The sequence below is a fragment of the Alosa pseudoharengus genome, unplaced genomic scaffold (genome assembly GCF_046254945.1).
Source record: "Alosa pseudoharengus isolate Yale_2024_CS ecotype anadromous, Long Island Sound unplaced genomic scaffold, YU_APseudo_1.1 YU_APseudo_1.1_scf_19, whole genome shotgun sequence".
Taxonomy (NCBI): domain Eukaryota; kingdom Metazoa; phylum Chordata; class Actinopteri; order Clupeiformes; family Clupeidae; genus Alosa; species Alosa pseudoharengus.
In genome coordinates this window covers 3,459,491-3,472,308 of record NW_027468657.1, presented here as the reverse complement: position 1 = coordinate 3,472,308, position 12,818 = coordinate 3,459,491, and the positions used below count along the sequence as shown (strand labels likewise).

Here is a 12,818-nt window from a genome sequence, read left to right as displayed (position 1 = left end):
GCTTCAGCCAAAGTTTTCAATGCAGGAGATGAGATGGCCTCATTCCACATTGTTCTGAAGACCTCTTGAAACTCTTGCGCATATTGTGCGACCTGTTTATCCCCTGAGATCATGGCCTGGCACTGGACAATACTTGCAACACGGCGTAAACTGTGTCCAATTTTTAGAGGCAGTGTTGGAATTTTAAAAGACCTATTATCAGCATTAAACCCTGCTACGTGTTTAACAGCCTCAATGACTCGAGGAAAGTTTGATGGATGGAGGAATTCTTTAATGGTCTTTAATCCTGAGCACTCTCTGCCTGCTAAAAGAAGCCGCCCCATTTCTCGCATTGTTTGGCAAATGGCATGATGTTTTGCCGGATCATGGCCGTTTTTGTTGTACTGCCTCTCTCCCATTCTAAGAATGCACTCATCATTCTTAATCGCGAATGTAATGTCATCTTGATTCATTTTGTTCAGGAGCTTCCACAGCTGAGCGCTTACACCCACTGGCAATGGTTCGGCATTTGCGCAAAGGGCTTGAATTCTATTACGTCCAGGCTTAAGAAGACCATTCTGCTTTGCTAGTGTGCAGGTCTTCATGTGTTTCCACAGAAACTTTCTCTTAAATAGACCCTGGCAGCTAACACAGTGCCCGAATACTGTAGCATTTATGTTAGAGTTGCTTACAAGGAACGAGGACACCAGTACCTTCTCGCATCACATGTACATTATTTTCTCGGTCTCGGTCTAAGAACAGCACCGCTCTCCACAGCCTGCAACAAACAAATATCCATGAAACATGAATCATAAAAACATTATACCAAAAGCCAAGGCTCTAGACTATTTGCATTGGTTGTATCGATGGGCCTAACTTTAACTTTGGATGCACCTAAAATTTGTGCCAGTGCACCCAAATTATATTCAAAGCACAAAAATATTAGGCAAGCGGTCATTGTTGGAGCTAGAGATGAATTGCGTTTCTAGGATTCAGAGGGCATAGTCCTACAAAGTAACAGCAAGAGAAGGCTACTGGGAATTCATATGACAACTATGAAAACTAGTCTAAATAATGTGTTGATTTCAATCCTACTTCTATCAATTTAGGCAAAACAAACCAATTTCAATATGACCGTGTGATAATTACACAAGCAATTGAATTCAAGTGAATTACTTACATCATGTGGTTCTATTGCTTTTGGAGAATCCACTTCCTTTCTATGTCCAGAACAGTTCTCCATAATCTGTAACAAATACCAAATATCTATAAAATGCAAATCTATAAATATGTCTCCTACTAATTTTGATCATTTTACAATTTTGAAATTTGAATGCACAAGTTCAAGTTCTGATGTAGGCATCAGAACTTGGCCTATATATAAAAAAAGTAATATAAAACAATACAAATATTTTTTTTACTAAAGTGGACTGTGTAGTGTGTAAACTATACCATGCTATATCTGGCTTCACATTTTGCATGATGCTGTCGCAATACAGACATTCGCATTGAGAACCTCTCTAAGTTTCCACTGCACAATGAAAAAACAGAAGGTGGAAGTACATTTCACTCATTCATACAACCACCAAAAACTTTACATTTGATCTAATGTGATTAACAAGCAGAGACATATAGTTTTGCAATGTAATTGAGTGGAAATAGATATCTTTGTGAGATAGCTTCAGTGAGAGGTGGTAGAGGTGAGGGACACTAATCAGTCCTCTAGCCTACAGCCAACATGATATTCCAATCAACAATGGGCATAACCTTATCATGCAGGTTATTCACCCCTTGCAGACACGTGACTTAAGTCATGTGACGGTTCCATGCTGGACGGCAAAAAGATAGGAGACGGACGGCAAATGACATTATGTCATAACGATTATGATGAACTGAACACCATTACTATAACATCTTTGTAGTTCAATGTATTGCTGTTTGGGGTCTGATAGTCAAAGAAAGATGCCAGTGGTGTTAGATGAAATGGGTCATTATCGCAAATGTAAAGTTATTAAAACTGGTGGTAACAGCAAGGGGAGATAACGTTAGGTCGTAACCTTAGGCTACTGTAATTAACATTATGGTAAATGAACACCCATAAGTATTTCTGGACTAAAATATTGCAAAGCGATTTGGTTACTTTATTTGTCTTTTGCTTTTATCAGTTGTAACATAGTCAAAACGTTAAGAATGTCATATCAGAACATGAAATGATAACTTCGCTGCCACACTTAGAAGCTAGCTATTCTAGGTAACGTTATCGTAGCTCATAGTGCTAGGGCTAATGTAACTCGTCAGTTTGTACGTTGCCCAGCGAATAAACTTACTTCTTACATGTCTTAAGTTAAAGAATGGAAAGAATTAGGCAATAAAAAAAACCTTGAACGGTATTATCTGTTTACATTCAGATCTTGCCATAGACTTTGCCTAAGTGCTTGCAGTTTGCAGTCCTGTTCAGAGTCTATGGTTGCTATAGCAACAGCTGCAGTGCTTCATACACTGACGAGATAACCATGCATTTGTGGTTGAAATACTCCCAAAACACAAAGAAAACAAACCAAAATATATCTATGCAAGAACATGGGATGTTGTTGTATTCCAAACAATAAGCCAACAGTCGTGGAAGGGCATTACTACGGTTAAATCTCACTAAAATCTCCTAGCTGTGCGATATGTCCCATTACAACCCATTGATTTGATTTGTGTTCTTGCAGTCCACTAGGCTATTTTGCTGTGGCGCGAACAAAACGTGACGTCACATGCAAGGGGTGAATTAAGTTTATCTTCATACAGGCTTAGTCTGACCATTTTCCCCAAATCTGTGAGACTTACCTCATTCCTTTGATATCTTCAAAACCTATGGAGATAAAAAGTAGACATAGATGATTTATTCATTAGAAAATGAGTGTTCCCATTTCTATTTACTGTAAGCTATCTATCTATTCGACTCAAATACGTTGTCTAGTTATTGTACTCCTCATTACTAGGAAATAACGTGGAAAGTAAAAGCCATAAGGAATAAAATGCTACTTTAACATTCAGAAGAATTTTCAACGTGGTACCCAGGTCATGCTTCAAACCTAAATACTACATAGGCTAACTAGCCTGTATAATAGTCTAAGCCAAGACCTAACAAATTGTGTTCATGGCTAGCTGTATGAAACACTGAATCAGTCAAAACAAAAACTGACATCGACAAAAAACAAGGAGCTGCCAAATTAAAAAAAGTTATAACTGCATTAAAGCTTTACTAAATTTCTGCTTAGCTTGCTAGCGAGTTAGCGATCCTTCTGGTCAGCATAGTCAGGCAACCTAGGCTACATGTTGACTTGCTAACGATCTGCCACAACTTACAAGCTCCTTGCCACCACCATATACTTTATTTGAAGATAATATTGAACATTTAGTAAACCGAACAACCCTTGACTACACCCAATTACTTATACTAAATTGCCGTCAGAAGCGTGATAGTATGTACTGTTGTTAGAGCTTTAACGTTACTGAAACGATATCAAGCAAAGTTTGTGTAGTTAGCCTGGGCACATCCCTCCCTAGATAGGTATGACCAAGTTTATTTAACACAAAGTTATGCTTTAACAGAACTTAACAGAAAATGTCACTTACATTTGTCCTGTACTAATTCCACGTGTGCTCTGGTTCATGGTCAAACTAAAATGGCGCCGACTATGTACCTGCTGCATGATGCATCTTCTGTAGGCTAGAAATAATTATGGGATGGAGAACTGATCAGTGTGTCTCGCGCTATGCGTGGCTTCGTCATGTGAGGTTAAGTGAAGGGGGAGGGGGGCTCAATTTTTCCACAAAACAAGTAGTTAATAGTTTTAATTAAATTAAATATAACATTTCACTCCATATATATCCAAGTAATGTCAAAGTGGTGTTGGATAGATGTTTAGATGGATGAAGCTAAATTCCATTTGTAGGATTGGGGTAGTCTATTGGGTGTCACCATAGTCTGTGTGGGGACATAATGACAGGGAAGTGTTAACTGATTTTCCTAGCACTATCTCAGATTTAGAACTAGACATTCAATTCCTGAAGAAATTCCTGTGGCATGCAATGCAGTTGCAATTGACACAAAAAACACAGTCCCTTCTCGCACTGCCCATATTGCACACCACCTTACATTGCATGTAAATAAGCAGGGGGAGGGGTAGTCTTTCTGGGGACATACAGGTGCTGGTCATATAATAAGAAAAATTGATTTATGTCAGTAATTCCATTCAAAAAGTGAAACTTCATTACACACAGATTGATTCATTACACACATTCACTAACAGCAGAAAAAGTAAAGTATATAATATAAAAACACAACTAAGCAATAAGGACAGTAGAAGATAAAGAATATACTAGATATACTAAATCAATTCTAAAAAACAGTATCCACATAGTGGTGATTAATCAATCAAGAGGCACTTGCAATGACTGAGGCAACTATTTTAAGAAAAGGTATAAGTGTGGCCACAGTTCGGCTGTGGCATGGAGGGAGGGGTTATGCATATGTGCTAATATAGCACGCAAACAGTGAGGCAGAAAGACAGTGGTAAAAGTGGCTAGTGGTAAAAAGTGGCTAGTGGACAGACAGTATCCAAACATGGGGGGGTGAAGAGGCAGACAGACTATGCAGAGAAGTCTATCTCTCCTCTTCCCTTAAGTGAAGCATTGAACAGTTCAATGGCCCTGGGGACAAATGACTTTCTCAGTCTGTCTGTTGTGCAAAGCAGTGAGCGAAGTCTCCAGCTGATCAGGCTCTTCTGCTTAACCATAGTGCTGTGGACACTCATTGTCCAAGATGTTGATCAGTTTGTTCAGGGTCCTTCTGTCAGATAGTGAAGTGATGCACTCCAGTTCAGCTCCCACTACAGAGCCAGCTTTCCTTACCAGCCTGTCAATTCGCCCGCATCCTTTTTCCTTGTGCTTCCTCCCCAGCATACTACTGCATAGAAGAGGACGCTGGCAACAACAGACTGGTAGAACATCCTGAGGAGCTTGCTGCACACATTGAAGGACCGCAGCCTCCTCAGGAAGTACAGCCTGCTCTGCCCTTTCTTGTAGAGTGCATCAGTGTTGGCTGACCAGTCCAGTTTATTGTCCAGGTGGAAACCCAGGTACTTGTAGGTGCTTACCACCTCCACATTGACCCCATCAATGGAGACTGGTAGCAGAGTGGGCTTAGACCTGCGGAAATCCACCACCATCTCCTTGGTCTTTGAAGTGTTCAGTTGGAGATGATTGAGTTTGCACCATTGCACAAAGTCCTCCACAGAGTCAATCAGTCTGTGGCACTGCTCATGTGTTATGAGAGCCCAGGTTGCTCTGATAGTGGCATTCAGCTTTTCTGCATTGTTGGGTCTGGCGTATCGCATCTTCCTCTTCACAATACCCAAATCTATGGGGTTAAGGTCAGGCGAGTTTGCTGACCAATTAAGAACAGGGATACCATGGTCCTTAAACCAGGTAGGCTACTTGTAGCTTTGGCACTGTGTGCAGGTGCCAAGTCCTGTTGGAAAATTAAATCTGCATCTCCATAAAGTTGGTCAGCAGCAGGAAGCATGAAGTGCTCTAAAACTTCCTGGTAGATGGCTGCGTTGACCCTGGACCTCAGAAAACACAGTGGACCAAGTGGACCTTCGGTGCATTTCACCGGTGTCTGCAGGTGTGCCCGTGGTTAGTAAGGTTTTTTTCACGGTAGCCCAGCTGCTCAAATGTGGTTCAATCCTCATTTGATTTGTAAGGTATTGTTTCAGATCATATCTGTTTATATGTTTTCTTACTTCATCACACAATAACCACACAGTTTCAACTAAAGTCTCAGAATGGTCATCTGTGGATCTGCATTGAATCTGTGCATTCCAAAATCCTCTCGTGAATGATCCTCCGTTTAACCCCAGCAGAGTGGACATCAGCCTACCTAGAGCCGTCTTGTGCTGGTGTGTTTGCACTTTACCACGCTAGTCGGGGAAACAAATAAACTCGTCGGTGGGACGAGTAGGCCTACATAAGTAGGCCTAGTTCTAAGCTGTATTACAGTACTATATTTGCATTACGTTAGCTTGGGTTTTGTATTATTACCTAGAAATATGCTAACCATTCCTGCTTCAGTTCCAGACAGGTCATCATAATAAGTTATTAAAACCTTTGGGACTAACCCCTTTCATTTCTGCTGCAGCAGGTTGTGCGCAACAGAGTAGACGGACATAAGATACAGTCTGAGGAGTTGCAGCTTTATTCAGTCACCCGCAGTCGAAACTAAACATAAGTTTCCCTCACAAACTCTGATTTGGTATTCGCTATAGCTTATTCCCAGCTGAGCCCAGTATGAGTGTTTACTCCTAAATGAAAATGATTCATGCACTGTCTCTAGCCACTCACTCGCAATTCACTGATGTTAGGTTCACTTAAAAGAGCCACACATAGGGATAGGCTACTGCTATTTTGTTGACTGCTGTACTATTGAGGACTATTATGAGTTCTGTCCATCATTTGGTGGTAGGTAAAATTACTGCAATAAAATAATGCTTATTAAATGCTTTCCTCAAATCACTTTTCACAATTGTTTTTTTAAGAGTAGGCCTAATATTACCGGCTATCGTATCGACCACAACAAACCAATAAATATAGGTTATCGTTATCGGCCCTAAAATTCCATATCAGTGCATCTCTAACAAATACATTAGCCTACTACAGATCTTGTCTACTACAGATGCAGTGCAGTTCACAACCCAGTGCTGACCCTTAAACTGGCTTAGTCCATGAGTCTTCTGCTATTTGTGTGATATCCCCAGTGCCCAACCCCCCCCCCCCCCCCCGCCCCATAGCCTACCATCGATACATTCACACCAGTTTCAAAGATGAACAAAGTTTTTCAATCTTGTTGGGAGAGGGTAGTCTGATAGTTTTTCTGGGGACATTGTAGAAATGTCTGCATGTAGGCCTATGTAAGACCAATTATAGCACAGGAGTTTTAAAGAATAGCAATGACGAATAAAGTTAAAGGGACACCAGGCAACGTTTTCGTGTTAATTAATCATCTTCGTAAGTCGGTATATGGTTAAATGACTCATTACAGGGCGAATGAAGACTCTCTCGCCCGCCCCTACTGCCTGTAGGAAGAATATCCCGCTTGCAAGTTCAGTGTATCGTACCCGGCGACCGAAGCAGTTTCAGTTTCCATCCTGCATCCACAGCACAGAGGGAGGCTAATGAAACGCTAGCGATTGTTGCAAACGTGTGTATAATGGCAGAGCCAGCGAAGAAGCAGCAAAAAACCCTTGACGGAAGATGCAAAGAAAAGGAAAAGAGCTTCAGACCGAGCGAGGGGGAGTTTCGTAGAGAAAAAGCATCAGGCTTGCCTGGTGTCCCTTTAATTGACAATGTGTCAGTGTGAATTCATGTAATATCATAGCCTACCAATGCAAAATACTTCGGCAGTTTTTTTTTTACCATACATTAATAATTGTATATAAACACATTTATGATTTATGTTTGACGTAAGTTGTACACAGAAATCAGGTGTAACTTGTTTGATTTCAAAGTTTTCCTTTTGTTTTGCCTCCCTCTGTTTCCCTCCAAAATCCTTTGTCCTGGTTTCCCTCCATTTTCCTGCCTGCATGAAGGGGGAGCAAAGCAGGGGGTGGAGCCGGGGTGGAGTCTGCATTTTAGTTAACACACTTGCAATACCACCTCTGACCAAAGGTGCCTCACTTCAAAACTCACATTTAACATACACACACACACTGTGTTACAATGGCAACTTTTGGGGACATCAGCGATTTCAGAGCTATTGATGCTAGGTATGTTAGCATGGCCTCTGCTATCATTTCCCAACGTTTTCCTTGTGGGGACTATGGTTTGAGGTCCCCACTCCTTCCGAAGTCCCCAGTTGATTGGTGTACTAACACATTGAAGTCCCCACATGGTGGGAAATGTGAAAGCAGATACAGCATACAGTGTAGAAACACACACACACAGATACAGCATACAGTGTAGAAACACACACACAGATACATCATACAGTGTAGAAACACACACACACAGATACAGCATACAGTGTAGAAACACACACACAGCCTTCATCACTCTCTTCCTCCTCCTCCCCTCCTCATCTAGCCTTCATCACTCTCTTCCTCCTCCTCATCTAGCCCTCATCACTCTCTTCCTCCTCCTCATCTAGCCTTCATCACTCTCTTCCTCCTCCTCCCCTCCTCATCTAGCCCTCATCACTCTCTTCCTCCTCCTCCCCTCCTCATCTAGCCTTCATCACTCTCTTCCTCCTCCTCCCCTCCTCATCTAGCCTTCATCACTCTCTTCCTTTCTCCCTCTCTCTCTGGTCTGTTGAAAGGGGACTGCACTGTGGCTTCCTCTCTTGGTGGTTTGTGTGTGTGTGTGTGTGTGGTGGTTTGTGTGTGTGTGTGTGTGGTGGTTTGTGTGGTGGAGCTGAAATATTCATGTTATGTTGAATGATTGAGGGGCGGCATCATTATTTCACAGCCTGTCTGCTCCGGTTTAAAGCGTTGGAGTGAGTGTTAGTGTGGCTTCATAGCCCCCCTTAGCGAGGTGTGTCCTTCTGCGCCTGCCGTACAGCCCTGGGTCCCCAGAGAGGCCCATGGGACTTTGAGGCTGTTTGCTGCTCTTCAAGGCTGCTGTAGTCATTACCTTTCTCCAGTCGTTACCTTCTCCACCCCTCCTCTCTCCTCTCCACCCCTCCCTCCTCTACCTCTCCTCTCCCTCTCTCTCTCCACCTCTTCTCTCTCTACTCCCTCTCTCCTCTCCACCCCTCCCATCTCTACCTCTTTTCTCTCCTCTCCACCTCTTCTCTCTCTACTCACTCTCTTTACTCCCTCTCCACCTCTTCTCTCTCTACTCCCTCTCTCCTCTCCCATCTCTACTCACTCTCTTTACTCCCTCTCCACCTCTTCTCTCTCTACTCCCTCTCTCCTCTCCACCCCTCCCTCCTCTACCTCTCCCTCTCTCTCCACCTCTTCTCTCTCTACTCCCTCTCTCCTATCCACCCCTCCCTCCTCTACCTCTCTTCTCTCCTGTCCCTCTTTTCTCTCTACTCCCTCTCTTCTCTCTCTACTCCCTCCCTTCTCTCTCTCTCTCCCTCTCTTGTGTGCCTACTAACGCGGCATGATTGACAGGCTGTGATGTCTCCTGAGAGTTTGCTGTTGTCGGGGGTGAATGCCATAACACCCTCCGTCACGTCTAGCTTAGACTAAACAACACTAACCTTCACACACACACACACACGTCCCCACTTTTAAATCCTGTTAGACACACACACACTGTCGTGTTTCTTAAACATTTATTGGGCACAGAACTCTGAGACCCAGCGCACTAAAGGAACCTGAGAATGCCTGAGGCGGTTCTGCAGTTCTCACAGGTCTTGGAAGGAGAACATGCCACATGCCAACAACATTTTTCTAATAGATAAATAAGTTATTATTATATAATTCATTATAATATTATTCATTATATTAGCACATTTCTGGTTTAATAAAACAGAGATGTCAGATTCAAGGCTAATGTGGGTGGTGTTCAGACCAGTGCTAACGGGGCTAATGTGGGAATGTGGGTGGTGTTCAGACCAGTGCTAACGAGGCTAATGTGGGTGGTGTTCAGACCATTGCTAACAGGGGCTAATGTGGGTGGTGTTTAAACCAGTGCTAACGGGGCTAATGTGGTTGGTGTTCAGACCAGTGCTAATGTGGGTGGTGTTTAAACCAGTGCTAACAGGGCTAATGTGGGTGGTGTTCAGACCAGTGCTAACAGGGCTAATGTGGGTGGTGTTCAGACCAGTGTTAACGATGCTAATGTGGGGGGTGTTCAGACCAGTGCTAACAAGGCTAATGTGGGGGGTGTTCAGACCAGTGCTAACGAGGCTAATGTGGGAATGTGGGGGGTGTTCAGACCAGTGCTAACGAGGCTAATGTGGGAATGTGGTTGGTGTTCAGACCAGTGCTAACGAGGCTAATGTGGTTGGTGTTCAGACCAGTGCTAACAAGGCTAATGTGGGAATGTGGGTGGTATTCAGAACAGTGCTAATGGGGCTATTGTGGGTGGTGTTCAGACCAGTGTTAATGAGGCTAATGTGGTTGGTGCTCAGACCAGTGCTAACGGGGTTAATGTGGTTGGTGTTCAGACCAGTGCTAATGAGGCTAATGTGGGTGGTGTTCAGACCAGTGCTAACGGGGCTATTGTGGGTGGTGTTCAGACCAGTGTTAATGAGGCTAATGTGGTTGGTGTTCAGACCAGGGCTAATGTGGGTGGTGTTTAAACCAGTGCTAACGGGGCTATTGTGGGTAGTGTTCAGACCAGTGTTAACGAGGCTAATGTGGGTGGTGTTCAGACCAGTGCTAACAAGGCTAATGTGGGAATGTGGGTGGTGTTCAGACCAGTGCTAACAGGGCTAATGTGGGTGGTGTTCAGACCAGTGTTAACGAGGCTAATGTGGGGGGTGTTCAGACCAGTGCTAACGAGGCTAATGTGGGAATATGGTTGGTGTTCAGACCAGTGCTAATAAGGCTAATGTGGTTGGTGTTCAGACCAGTGCTAACAAGGCTAATGTGGGAATGTGGGTGGTGTTCAGACCAGTGCTAATGGGGCTATTGTGGGTGGTGTTCAGAGCAGTGTTAATGAGGCTAATGTGGTTGGTGTTCAGACCAGTGCTAACGGGGCTAATGTGGTTGGTGTTCAGACCAGTGCTAACGGGGTTAATGTGGTTGGTGTTCAGACCAGTGCTAACGAGGCTAATGTGGGAATGTGGGTGGTGTTCAGACCAGTGCTAACGGGGCTAATGTGGGTGGTGTTCAGACCAGTGTTAACGAGACTAATGTGGGTGGTGTTCAGACCAGTGCTAACAAGGCTAATGTGGACGCACCTGACTTAAATACCATCTCCTTGCTCCATTTAATCTACTCCTGTCTGTAGTCTGCACCCCTGTGTAATCCCATGTAATCTACTCCTGTCTTCTCTGATAAACCGGCATGGCCTCAGTTTAATCCAGTCGTCTGTGATGGCATTTCAATTAATCCAGACCGGAATCACACCTGTGATTAATACACTGCTCGGTTTTATCACTCTGGGCGCTCTGTAGACACTGAGGGCCAGATGTACTAACGCTTTTGCGCCCACTTCAGGCGTATTTGTTTCGCAACTTGCGTTTAAAAACATTGCGAGGTATGTACAAACAGGCCGCAATGAGGTAAAAGCGCAATCTGCCTGTCGCGGGAGCTGAAAATGTCTAATTGCGCTTTTCGTGTCATGCATATGCATTCATGGGAGGATCCAGGGGAAAGTGGGAGTTTAGCGTAAAAAGATGGGAGGGGAAGAGTAAAGAGCGCCTAATTATGTATTCCGCGGTATGTACAAAGACTGCTCCTGAAAGCTAAGTCTATTCTGCGCCTAAATACTTGCGCCTTGTAAAAGCAGGTGTTAATCCAAATTGAAGTTCAATGCTTCAATAAGAGAACCTTTCAAAGACAACAGAATCGCTATTTAGAGCACCAGTTTTGCAAGTCTTTGTAGGCTACTATCAAAAGCAACATTAACTTTCGTTGGCCTTTCGAATGTCTTACTTTCACTTTCACGTCATTCACTTAAACTTTCCTACTTGCTAGATTTGACCAATCTTCCATAGCCTACGTTCACAAGTAGTTTGAGTATAACTACTGATCTTCATTATCTCCCTGCTCGTTGACATCTTATCATCTATGGTATTATTTATTATGATCGCTAAACGTTTGATTCTTTTTAATGTTGTCATCAGTTAACTTCATTCAACTGCGCTTGTAGGCTCTGCCATTCAGTTGTGGACGTTCGTAAATTGCGTTTATGGGCGGAGAGAGGCAGAGAAAGGCGCAGTTTACACCAAGGATTGAACGATTGATAAATACGACGGAAACTTGGGTCTGTCAGCGTTCGCAGTCTGCGGTTTGTCCATGGCGCTGATAACGTTACGTTCGCAAATGTACGTACATCTGGCCCTGAGGGTGTGTGTGTGTGTGAGAGAGGGAGAGTGTGTGTGTGAGAGAGAGAGTGTGTGTATGTGTGAGAGAGAGTGTGAGTGTGTGTGGATAAGAGGGAGAGATAGTGTGTGTGTGTGTTAGAGAGAGAGAGATTGTGTGTGTGTGAGAGAGAGAGATAGTGTGTGTGTGTGAGAGAGAGATAGTGTGTGTGTGTGTGTTTGAGAGAGAGGCTGTGGGAGAGAATGTGTGTGGGACACTGTGGGAGCTCATATTACGGACTTGTGAGTGTGAACTTTGTGTTTGATTGTGTTTGTGAAGTCTGTGGTGTGTGTGTGTGTGTGTTTGGTGAAAGTGATGTGCTGGAGTCTGTGATAGCTCTGACCCAGAAGTCATGAGTTCTGGTAGCTCTGCTGTTCTGCATCCAGATCAGATGCTCAATACCACATAGAGTCTCTCACACACACACACACAAACACACACACACACACATACACACAAACACATACACACAAACACAAACACACACATACACACAAACACAAACACATACACACAAAAACACACACACAAACACTCACACACACACACACACACACACACACACACACATGTTTTAATGTCACAGAAACAACACATAATCCACATGCAGTCCAGCACAAGCATCTTGAGGATATGAGCACACACGCACGCACACACACACACAAACACACACACTCATCCTCATGCACAAACAGCTCTGTTATGCACCCAGCGCAAGTGCCAAATGTCACATATGCTTTCACTCAGCACTCGAGGAGACCCCCCCCCCCCACACACACACACACACACATGCTCGTATGCACCCAAAGCAGG

General features: G+C 43.7%; 1 long non-coding RNA gene across 1 annotated transcript; it reads right to left on the bottom strand.

Annotated features, from left to right (window-relative positions):
• Positions 1–731: 731 nt before the first annotated feature.
• On the bottom strand, positions 732–3,679 carry LOC143132155 (uncharacterized). Its single transcript, XR_012988245.1, has 4 exons — positions 3,604–3,679; positions 2,812–2,836; positions 1,160–1,225; positions 732–757 (listed from the first exon to the last, which is right to left on the bottom strand). It is a non-coding gene; the product is annotated as an uncharacterized LOC143132155 (long non-coding RNA).
• Positions 3,680–12,818: the final 9,139 nt, after the last annotated feature.